The sequence below is a fragment of the Episyrphus balteatus genome, chromosome 2, assembly GCF_945859705.1.
Source record: "Episyrphus balteatus chromosome 2, idEpiBalt1.1, whole genome shotgun sequence".
Classification (NCBI taxonomy): Eukaryota; Metazoa; Arthropoda; class Insecta; order Diptera; family Syrphidae; genus Episyrphus; species Episyrphus balteatus.
Window position 1 is genome coordinate 124,037,516 of NC_079135.1, and position 12,644 is coordinate 124,050,159.

Genomic DNA, 12,644 nt, shown 5'->3' on the forward strand with positions numbered 1-12,644 from the left:
TTGTTTTAATAATTTTCTCAATTATATTTTTCAATTTTGACTCTGATGCTTGATAGTCTGTAATGTATTCATCAATTTCACGGATCTCTCTGGAAATACTTTTCAGGGCTCCAGCGGAAGCACAGAGAAGTCCACAGTAAAGCTGAAAAAAAAAGTATGATTTGGAAACGTTTTAGATGCTTTTACAAGCTCGATTTCGAGTTTTTGACAGCCGTCGCACAATGGGGCAAAACTCAAAAAAGCTGGCATTTAATAACCCAACTATTTCTCTTCAAAATATAATAGAGAATTAAAAATAAGAAAAAGAAAATTAATTTAAACCTCGTTGTATTTAGGAGATTGTCTTAAACGAAGAGAAAGATCACTTTGGGGTAGAGTTTTTACAACTTTTTAGCTTCAATAAATTGTGTACTGTTTATTATTTATTACTTGTAGTAAATTGAATCTTTCTGAAATGGAATCAATCTTTCTGAAATGGAATCAATAGGATACGTTCTAATAAAATATGCCTCAAGATATTTTAATTCCTAGTCAAAAATGAAAAATAACCTGAAAATAATGTGTTTTCTGAAAACCTTAGTCATTTAGTTGTGTTCGCCGTAAAACGCCAATAAGTTTTATATGTCTAATTTTCGAATATGAAAATTTTCTTTGCTACTTTTTGCTACCCTGTGAGAATTGTTCATTTTTAGTTGCTGACGTCATTTTCTATAAATGCCCGTTTTTTTATTAAAAATTAAGAGTGAAAAAGACATCTGAATTATTAAATTCGTTCATTTATTAAATGTGAACTTATTTATAATAAAATATTTAGAAAAATTAATTGAATAAATTTATTAAAAAAAAAAAATAAAAATCTATTATATAAATTAAAGTTTGGTTTTGTGTACGTTCGCTAACCGGCCACACAGGCTGACTTATTTTCTTAATTTTTTTTTTAAATCCAAGAGGCATAAGAGGAGAAGGTTTAAGGCAACAAAAAATTTAAGATTTTATAGGGGAAATAGGGGTAACACGGCATTGAAAAAAAGATGCTATTTTCTAAACGGTAAGTCGTAAAGAGTTGACTTTTTTTTAAATGATAGACAAATTTATTCAATAGTTAAAAAAGGTATTGAAAAAATTAAACAAAAAAATTAGGGGTCTGAAATGGATTTTTTTCATAGGCCCTGGATTTTGAAATAAAAATTTTTGAAAGACAAGCTAATTTTTAGGGACATTTTTGAGTAGTCTTTTATTTTTTTGGAATATTTAAAAGTGTGCAAAAAATCTCAAACTTATAGGAAATATAGGTTTTATTTTACCATATTTTACATAGGCCACTTTTGCTAAAAGGTTAAAAGTGAATATTTTTAAACTCATTTTACGAACTTTTCAAGTTTTGTTTCCCTTTTTCATTTAAAATGTTAACTAATTACAGAGTCGAAAATTAAAAATAAATACAAAAAATGGAGGGACGAAGTCCGCCGGGTCGCTAGTAAAATAATAAAAAAAAACATGCAAAATTTCAAAAATTGGCAACCCTAATTTGTAATTATTTTTTTTTATAATTTCATTTGTATTACTATTTTATAAAAGGCATTCAAAGTTTAATTGAATCTGATTGAGGATTTTCCGAGAAAATTTCGAAAATCTTAAAAAAGTGTTCGGGTGGTAACCCTAAAAATGGGCTTGGCCATTCGAAATTTTGGCTATGAACCAAGATTGGCATCAATAAGATTTGTTCCGAATTTCAAGTGTCTAGCTCTCTTGGTAGATTTAATGCCACCTTCTTGCCATTTTGCCCCATTGTGCGCCGCCAGCCGGTAAAGTAACTGTCAATATAGGATGCGACCAGTTGAAAGTGGTTACGTCAATGTTTAAAACACGGGAAAAAACGCATTTTAAGACTTGCATATCGAGTGTTTTTTTTTAACCAGGGATATAAGATCAACACAATGAGACTAAATTAGAGACACTTATCCAGGTCCAAATTTCTTTTAGACCTTATGCATCAAAAAAATTTCGAATTTGATAAAACTTATACTTTTCATAATTTTACTCACCGTATCATATGCAACATTAATATTTGCAAGAATTAGTGAAACAATTAATTGTAAAACAAGCATCATTTCAAAATTTGGACTTTTTTCCAAATTAAAAAATGAAACATTTGGCTGGAAAAATAATTTCCTGGGTCGAAATAGAATTCCTGGTCCAGTTACCAATAAAGATACCGAAATATTTGATGTCAATATAGCAATCAAAAACAACTTGTTATATTGTCCTTGAGCATTTTCAAAATAAGATTTATTCTCAAATTTTGATGATAAGACTTTGAGTTGATCAATGCAGCCATTAATTTTGTCATCTGTATATGTGACAGTCCAGGTTTTTTGTATTACAACCAAAAGTACAAACATAAATAAAAGTTTTGTTAATTTAATATCCAGGCGATAGGATTGAATTGCTTCAAGGAGATCAAGAAATGCTAGAGTGCCCATTGATAAACCACAAATTATTGTTACCTAGAAAGTAAATGTACATTTTTAATCGTTTCATTAGTATTTTTTTTTTTGTATTACAATAGCTAGGTTTTGGTTTAGAATTAATTAATATTAATTAATACCTACCCAGTATCTGAATATATTTTTAAATTTATTTGTACCAGCTTTATTGGAAGAGACAAAAAAAAAGTTGAAAATTGATATGGACTTTTCAAAGAAATGAATATTTTCGACCATCCTGGAATTTAAACTTACTTGTTTTGAACTGTATGAAGTGTGAAGGAGCATTTAAATAGCATACGAAAGTGCTAGTTTTTTTTTTGACAAGTGATGAGTGATATAATTACGGTGACCATCCGTCCCGGTTTACCCGGGACTGTCCCGTATTTCTACTGCTTGTCCCGGGTTTTTATTTAAGAAACCCGTTACCTATAAGTGTCCCGTATTTTGTAATTTGTCCCTTGATTGTCCCGTATTTGCACATTCTCTGATTTTTGTATTCCATATTTTAAATACTTTGTACGGAAAACAAGGAAACAGAGTGGCTGGAAATAAAAATTTTTCTAATTTTTCGGATAAAGCATTAAGCCTTGTTCGCTGCTGACGCAAAACGAAAACTTTTCTATGTCTCCAAAGTCAAAAAAAAAAAAACTTTTGCTGCAAGAAAAATTGCCTGCGGACAAAAAAATGGGAGTGACAGACGATTGAAAACTCTCAATATATTCTAGCACAGGTAAGAATTTCGTTACCTAAGCTGCGTATTGTGAACGAAAGGCTAAATTTTCGTTTACGATTTCCTTGTGCTGGTTTTGTATGAAAAATTTCGTTTCGCCTCTAGACTAGGCTCTAGTTTTTTTTTTTAATGTTCGTCAATTATTTAGTTCCAGCTTCTGTTTGTCAGGTTGCTACACCAGGTAAAATGTTTTCGAATAAAGAACAACATATGGAAGAGTCAAGAACCCAGATAAGTTTCAAAACTTTTAAGGACATGTTAAAAGTTGTGTTAAAGATCATACTATTCTAAAATCATTTAAAATAAATTTTCCCGATTTTGACTAAAAAATATTTTTTTAAGCAGTTATTAATAGACATTATCATGAAACCATTTTCTTGATTTCTGATTTCGTAAACACTCCCATAAAATCGTTTATCGTTGATATCAAAATAGGGAAAAATTATGAAAACTCATTTAAAAAAATTTAATTTTTTTTTTGAAAAATCAATATTTTCAAAACCATCTTACAAATTTTTTATCTGTCCCGGGTTTCGCTTCCAGAAATATGGTCACCGTAGATATAATGTGTAATTAGTTGATATTAATATAGGAATATATCATTTAGTGAGGATATTATGACAGGTTGGTTTAAATTTCTATACTTTTCTTTTATAATCTACAAGAACACCTGTTGTTTTACAAAAAATATCAAGTCGTAAAAAATAGAGTTTATTGATATATAATTAAAAATTAGCCTCTAGCCAGCTGACATAGTTTTTTCTATCTGCGCAAAAAAGTATATTGATTTAATTTGTAGGTGAGATGAAATAAATAAATAGGTTAAATAAATAAATACATTTCTTTATATGTTAAAAATAATGATTTTTTGCATATATGTAACTGGTAAACGATAAAATTATTCTCTACAAAATTTTGTTTTTTTTTTTTAAAGCTATGTATCTTAAATAAAATGCACGCCTGGGTGGCACGAACTTGCTCTTGTAGTTTAAAGCACTTTTACGTTAGTTTACTTATGTATATTATAAGAGCTGCCTCTAAATTTTAAATTTGAATTTGGTTGATGTAGGGGAATGGCCGACATGGAGACCAAATTTTGGTTAAATACATATTTTGTTTTGGTATTTGACTTTTTGAGATAAAATATAAAATACAGTTTTATAACAATCGCTTTGAATATAAAGTTTGATCTAAATCGTTGGAGCCGTTTTCGAGAAAATTGCAATAACTGGGAGTTATACGTTCTAAAAAACAAAAAAAAAAAAACAACCTTATGGAAACTCCGAAAAAAAAAACATCTGTATCAAATTTCATGAAAATCCGTCTACCCGTTTAGGCTGTAACTACTTGTACAGATAGACCCCCACCGATGTACAGCCCGACGAAAGTCATGACGAAACCCACTTTTTCGTTAATATTAGTTTTGATTCAAACCTCAAATTTTTTTTGACACGAAACCAATAATAAGATCCCAGAACTGTAGAAGTTTACAACGTCTTGATCAAAAATCTTTAGAGGCTTTTCTCTCTAAACTGGTTTTATATTTTTCATAAGACTGTTCAATCCGAACAAAATTGTAAAAATTTGGTTTGCATAAGGTCCAATTTTTGAAGTTATACTTCTTATGGGAGGGTGGGTATGAAAATTTACTTTTTGACAAGAATGTCAAAGGGATTATGACGCGATCACCCTGGGTAGCAGGGCTGTCGTTTCACCTTTAGAATAGGCAGTACTTTAGTATTTAAAAATGCAGTACGCCGCAGTACGGCAAACATAAAACACACAACACGTTGCAAGTAACATGTTTCATGTGGCAAGTTGCATGCGGCAAGTTGCATGTGGCAAGTTACATGTGGCAAGTTGCGTGTGGCAAGTTGCGTGTGGCAAGTTGCGTGTGGCAAGTTGCATGTGGCAAGTTACATGTGGCAAGTTGCGTGTGGCAAGTTGCATGTGGTAATTTTCATGTAGCAAGTTGCCAGGGTTGCAAAAAGCTCACAGCTCAACTCACTTTTGAGCTAGGTACCATAGCTCAGCTCATTTGAGCTGAGCTGAAAGTGAGCGCCCCCAACTTCCAACGCCTATATCTAGGAATTTTGAAGAAAATGAAAAAAAAATGTTTGATACCAAAAGATAGCGGGGACTCTAACCTACATTTGGGTACAACTCTCATCCCTGTAGGTCCAAGCGTTCTCAAACCGGGAGAACTTAAAAGTAAAAAATAAAATAGGCACGATTCTGAAAAAATAGGCATGATGTGGCGGTTTAACATGGAAGGCGATTTTTTAAAAATCTGACAATGTGCAAAGCGTAGGCCCATGACACAAGCTATCATTTGGCATCACTCCCAAAAATTGCTCTCAAGCGGTTTAGCTTCCAGGAGCGTTCAAAGATTCGGGGATTTTTCGAAAAAAAAATTTACCTCAACTTTCAAACACGATTTTCTCGGAATTTTGAAAAAAATCGAAAAACGGGATTAGACCACTATCAGGTAGCTGATAATATAAGCTTTCATATGGCACCACTCCCCTGTCTCTAGATCAAAGCGTTAAAACGCCTATATCGCGGAATTTTGAAGAAAATTGAAAATAAAATTTTTGATGCCAAAAGGTAGCGGAGACTCTAACCTACATTTGGGTACAACTCTCATCCCTGTAGGTCCACGCTTTCTCAAACCGGGAGAACTTAAAAGTAAAAAAAAAATAGGCACGATTCTGAAAAAATAGACATGATGTGGCGGTTTAACATGGAAGGCGATTTTTTAAAAATCTGGCAATGTTCAAAGCGTAGGCCCATGACACAAGCTATCATTTGGCATCACTCCCAAAAATTGCTCTCAAGCGGTTTAGCTTCCAGGAGCGTTCAAAGATTCGGTTATTTTTCGAAAAAAAATTTTACCCCAACTTTCAAACTCGATTTTCTCGGAATTTTGAAAAAAGTCGAAAAACCGGATTGTATCGGAATTTTTTTTATGATAAAAAAAGAAATATTTTACTAAAAAAATAGAAATATATTTACTATTAAAAAAACCAAGAGGAAAGATCACGAAAAATTATCTGTTTTATTTATAAAAATATCCATGTGTTAAAATAATTAAATTAATAACTAGAACCGAACATCTTAAGCTATGGTGCTTTATAAAAGTTTAATATATCTTCATATTTCATTACACTTTCCAAATAAAAATCAATGTTTTCCTCTCACCCATCACAGCACAGCTCAGCTCAGCTCACTTTACCTTAGCTCACCCAACAGCTCAGCTCAGCTCACTTTCAGCTCAGCTCACTTTCAGCTCAGCTCAAATGAGCTGAGCTGTAGTACAAAGCTCAAAAGTGAGCTAGCTCAAAATTTGAGCTGAGCTGTGAGCTGAGCTTAGCTCACTTTTGAGCTTTGTAGCAACCCTGCAAGTTGCATATTGCAACTACTAGTGCTGAAGCAGACACAATTCTCATAAAATTACCATAACGCACATTTTATGCGCAATTCATTTACTTTCGTTAAGTATATACCGTACCTTCTGAACCGCACAACATGAGTAAATTTCACAGAATAAATTAAAAACTACATGGACGCAAGGAGGATGAAAAAATTAATTTATTGTTCACTTGATAAAAATATAAAAAAACGAAGTGTGGATTAATTAATTTAATAATAGAAATTAAAAATATCAAATGAAATTCATTCACATATACTGAATGAGAAGTATAACTTCAGTCGCGTGTACATGTGTACACACACTCTTTTTTTCGATTCGACAAGTTATAGTTTGTATAGGTTTAGTTTAAGGCTTGATTATGCAAGTCAACCATTTTGGAAAGTAAGGAGGAGTGTTTAGAGGAAGCCTTGTAAATTTTAGTTAAAGAAGTTAGTTAAGACCTTTTTGAACCGTTCTAAGGAAGTCTCGTATTTTCAAGTAACAGAAGGCCTCTATAAGCCCTGTTCCAAAAGGTTCTTTTAAGTATGCATGTTTTTATCTTTTAAGTATGCAATATTTTCCTCCTGTAAGTTTGCAATGTTTTTTTCTTAAAAGTATGCAACTTTTCTAGTGCATTCGAAAAAAAAACATTGCATTCCACTCATCTTTAATGTTCGAACATGGTCTACTGGTAGAGTGCTTCGCTGGTATGCGGAGGTACGTGTGATCGATTCCTGGCCGGGCCATTTGTGAAATTAAAAAATGCGTTCTCTTTTCAATAGAAAATAAAATTCTTCCCATTTCAGAACAACAGGAAAAGCATTGCAATGACCAAAAAAAAAAAGAAAAAAATTAAAAGCAAACAAATAACATTCAATAAAATCTTTTTTTTTGTATTCATAAATTCAACATCTAACAACAACTTCTATAAGGCCTTATTATAACATCCAAAGGAAATGATAGTTTCCTTAGCGAAGCTATAGCCTCGCTAAAATGTTTTGTTGTTTTGTAAAAAGGCCTGCATAGGGTCGTCTTTTTACGCTGTTCGTCACAAGCTATTAGCTTGTGGATTGCCTGTGGTGGAAGGTCTTGAGGAAATTCGGTAATGTCCAAAATGATTTGCATATTCTTCTTATACAAGTCAAAAAATAGTTTGCATTGAACCTTATACAAGTTAAATTGTTACTTGCGTGCCTGTAGTGGTATAGCACCCCTGTTATCATCAGAAGGTTAACTAAAAAAAAAAATCATGTGTGCAATTCACGTGGTAGAAGTGAAACCTTAAAACATCATTTTTCTTGCAAAAATCACCTTAAAATCCATGTTTTTTATACGACAACCTATATAAATTTTATATCATCTGAAAGCTGATTGTCTTAGCTTACAACATTTATGTCGATCATGTCAATGAGACATCTACAAAAAGAGCTAGAATATTTTGAACTCGATAAATTTCCATCAAAAAGAGCGAAAAAACACGTATTTTTATATTCTCACGATATTAAATCCATTTTTTTCCCTAACAACCTATACAAATTTTTACACCATCTGTAAGCTTATTGTCTTAGCTCAAAATATATATATATCGATCAGGTGTATGAGACATCTACAAAAAGAGCTAGAATTTTTTAAACTCGATGAAATTTCATCCAAAAAGCAAAAAAAAACATTTATTTTTATGTTCTCATGCTATTAAATCAATTTTTTTGTTTGACAACCTATAAAAAATTGTATACCATGTGAAAGCTTATTGTTTCACCTTGTATAATGATGAATAAATCTTATTTCAAAGATGTCTACAAGAGAAGTTAGAATTTTTTAAAGTCAACCATGTCGAATTTCCAGACTGAGATTACGGTACTTCCTACACTGGTAGCTGGTCATCGCCAACAGATCTCCACAGGTGTTTTGAGGTATTTTTAATTTTTTTTCAATTTAAGATCGTGTAACTTGTAGAGCACGTACCGTTATGTATGATATATCAAATAAAAGGTTATGTTATCAGCATGCGTATTAAAGTTAAAACAAATTTGTATGTGCACTAGATCAAAAGATATAACGTGTGTTGGAAAAGAACATCTTTCTACCGTTATCTCAGAATTTTGAATATGAAATTAATTGAAATTTTGTACATTTATAATTTATTTAATTACCTATCTACAGTACAAATTTCATTTATCTATCTATTAAAACAAAAAAGTTATAACAAGTTGAAGTCGTGTCGCGTTTTCGTTTCATCTTGTTTCAAATCACTACGATACTAAAGAAGTTTTCACTTCAATAAAAGCTTTAATTAGAGTCAACACCTTTATATTTCAAGGCAAAAAAAAAACAGGCGTCGTGTAGCGTCATTTCACATCATGTCGTTTCGTGACGACACAACGTTTAACATTGTTGTTTTTTTTCCCATTTTGTTTATATAAGAACATTCATACATATTTTTAGAATCATATTTATTATTGTTAAAACTATAAAAATGGAAAAGACAAATTAAAATAAACACTCTAAAAATACTGAAAACCGCACTTGGTTATGAAAGTCTGATGTGCTTGAGCTTTGTGCAACTCATAATAACAAATCTCATCTCCCTTAAACTCAAAGCAAATGAAACTACCAAAATGAAATTCAAATACCAGTTGAATCGGGTACATTTTCCACCTCAGACTTTCTCACTATGTCGATGTTAAAGCATCTCTTCCATCTCTTTTTCTTTGGGAATGATTGCCCTTACAATACCAACACAAATGCACAATATTCACCTAAACAAAATATTGTCCTGTCGTAAAAATGCATTTTTTATGAAAACCTTTATGTGCTTTTTGACCGAAAAGATATCCCTCCACCATTATTTTTGGTCTTGGTGGTATATCAACTCCAATCCAACCAAATGTCATTTGTAGTCTAGCGTTTTCGTCGGGTTCCACTATCAACCATACACACACTCACCAAACCTTAACCCATCGTTGTCGACAGTTTTATAGTCACCGTTGATACTTTTTCCACTACAACTGTATTCTAAACAGGTTATGTTCACATTTGTTCTTCGGCCAGAACTCTGTTTGGTTTGTTCTGCCTGTGCCTGGTCCTGAAACGACGAACATGAATAATTTATACATGCTCCTTGCATGATGTATCACTTTTAGCCCGCTTTTCACCTCTCCAGTTAAGGTATATTTCTATGCTTTTTCCCGTACCTATACCAACTCTCTTGTAACAGCAATTTCGAATTCAACTAAATGTAGAACATACCTCTTGGGTACCCAGAAGACCGAACGTTACCAAACAATCTTCCTCGTTCTCCTTCGTGCTTTTAGAGACCTTACCTTTATTTTATTTTTCACTTTTCCCAGGTAAATTCCTCACGTTCCTGTTTTTTGAATTTGGTCAGCCATATCGCACACATAACACTATACGCGTTGTAGTTCTTCCGTTTGGCTTGGGCCCGGAAGCTTTCTTTGATGAAGGCATTGTTCTGTGATTGTTTTACAGCAGATTCCTTTTTACCTGTGCGGCCAAACTATTGGAATGGAATTTCGAAAATCCCATTCCCTTGCTTGATGATAATGATCTGAGTCCATTAATCGGGATTTGCTTCTTCTGTTTCAGTCGTTCTCTGTCTCTCTGTTGGATTGCGTGATCCGGAAAATCTGTGCTCCAACGGATAACATGGATAAAGCAATTCCCCAAGTGTGTGGTAGAGGGCGGTGGTGACCGAAATCCTTCAATGGCTAATCCGTAGATTTCGAGACTTCCTCTTTTCCGAACCGAACCGAAAAAAAAAACACATTCTAATCTAAAATGCCTCAGTGGTTCGGGGGATAGCTCATTAAAAAGGTATACGGGATTAGTGTGGTGAGCTTATTCAAGGCAAACAGGATGAAGCAGCCGCATGAAAATTGAAAATTATTTGCGGCTAAGGTGTTCCTCTTAGCACTTCAAAATTATTCCCTCAAATGTTCGTTCCTGTGCACACGGTTTGTTTGTCCAACACCGTGTCGTCGCCATCGTCATGATTTCAAGCTTTTTGTGACGAACTCAAAACTCATACTCCTAATCCAACCTCAATGCTTTGGTTCGGTGGTATTCCTTTCTAACTGGGTGTTTTCTAATTAGCCTTCGTGCAATTATAATAAAAACGACACGACAACGAAAGTCTGAGGGCATCCACTGTGAAAAATGCTTCCGCTTAATTATGCAAGGAAAATATAATTTTCTACTTCTCTAACGTTCTTTCACCCAGTCTTTCTGTGTGTTTGTTTTTTTTATTTGGTGGGGTAGGAAATTTATGTGTACCTCTGTGAAAATATTTATTTGTAGGAATTCCTGCTGCGATTATTTATATAAAGGCTTTCCGGTACTAAAATTAAATAAACAAAAAATTTTTTAGAGCTCATAAGTTCCGGTGCAGAAATATATAATAAAAAACAAGCGTGAAACCTTAGGAACACGATGATTTGCATTATTTGTTTTTTTTAAGGGGGGTGAAAAAAGTTAGGGTTTTTTTGTGAATTAGAGGGTGGTTTTATGAATTATTAAACTTCATGTTCGTTACTTATTTGTTGACCTTTAATTTGAATTTTACATTTCATTCGATAACGATGTTGGGAAAATTTTTAGGGGGTTAACAATGACGGTTGTAACGCAGGATTATTAGGTTAGGTTAGGTTAGGTTAGGTTAGGTTAGGTTAGGTTAGGTTAGGTTAGGTTAGGTTAGGTTAGGTTAGGTTAGGTTAGGTTAGGTTAGGTTAGGTTAGGTTAGGTTAGGTTAGGTTAGGTTAGGTTAGGTTAGGTTAGGTTAGGTTAGGTTAGGTTAGGTTAGGTTAGGTTAGGTTAGGTTAGGTTAGGTTAGGTTAGGTTAGGTTAGGTTAGGTTAGGTTAGGTTAGGTTAGGTTAGGTTAGGTTAGGTTAGGTTAGGTTAGGTTAGGTTAGGTTAGGTTAGGTTAGGTTAGGTTAGGTTAGGTTAGGTTAGGTTAGGTTAGGTTAGGTTAGGTTAGGTTAGGTTAGGTTAGGTTAGGTTAGGTTAGGTTAGGTTAGGTTAGGTTAGGTTAGGTTAGGTTAGGTTAGGTTAGGTTAGGTTAGGTTAGGTTAGGTTAGGTTAGGTTAGGTTAGGTTAGGTTAGGTTAGGTTAGGTTAGGTTAGGTTAGGTTAGGTTAGGTTAGGTTAGGTTAGGTTAGGTTAGGTTAGGTTAGGTTAGGTTAGGTTAGGTTAGGTTAGGTTAGGTTAGGTTAGGTTAGGTTAGGTTAGGTTAGGTTAGGTTAGGTTAGGTTAGGTTAGGTTAGGTTAGGTTAGGTTAGGTTAGGTTAGGTTAGGTTAGGTTAGGTTAGGTTAGGTTAGGTTAGGTTAGGTTAGGTTAGGTTAGGTTAGGTTAGGTTAGGTTAGGTTAGGTTAGGTTAGGTTAGGTTAGGTTAGGTTAGGTTAGGTTAGGTTAGGTTAGGTTAGGTTAGGTTAGGTTAGGTTAGGTTAGGTTAGGTTAGGTTAGGTTAGGTTAGGTTAGGTTAGGTTAGGTTAGGTTAGGTTAGGTTAGGTTAGGTTAGGTTAGGTTAGGTTAGGTTAGGTTAGGTTAGGTTAGGTTAGGTTAGGTTAGGTTAGGTTAGGTTAGGTTAGGTTAGGTTAGGTTAGGTTAGGTTAGGTTAGGTTAGGTTAGGTTAGGTTAGGTTAGGTTAGGTTAGGTTACTTTAATTTAGGTACTTTACTTTGTGTTACAGTACTTTACGTTACTTTACGTTATGTTACGTTACGCTAGGTTATTTATTTGATCAAGGAGTTTAAATTTTATAGAAATTGCATTAAGATTGGCATTATTACCCACCCTTACCTTATTTGCTTTCTATCTGGACGGCTTTTGCTTAAATTCACCAGAGAAAGAATTTTATATGTATTCTGAAAATTATATCCAGACAATAAAGACAATTTCAATTAAAACTATTCTTCATTGTTTGAAAATCTTTATGAAATATAAAGGTACTTTTGTTAAGTGTCCTTAACACCTTCTCGTATTTCAAAGGATTAAATA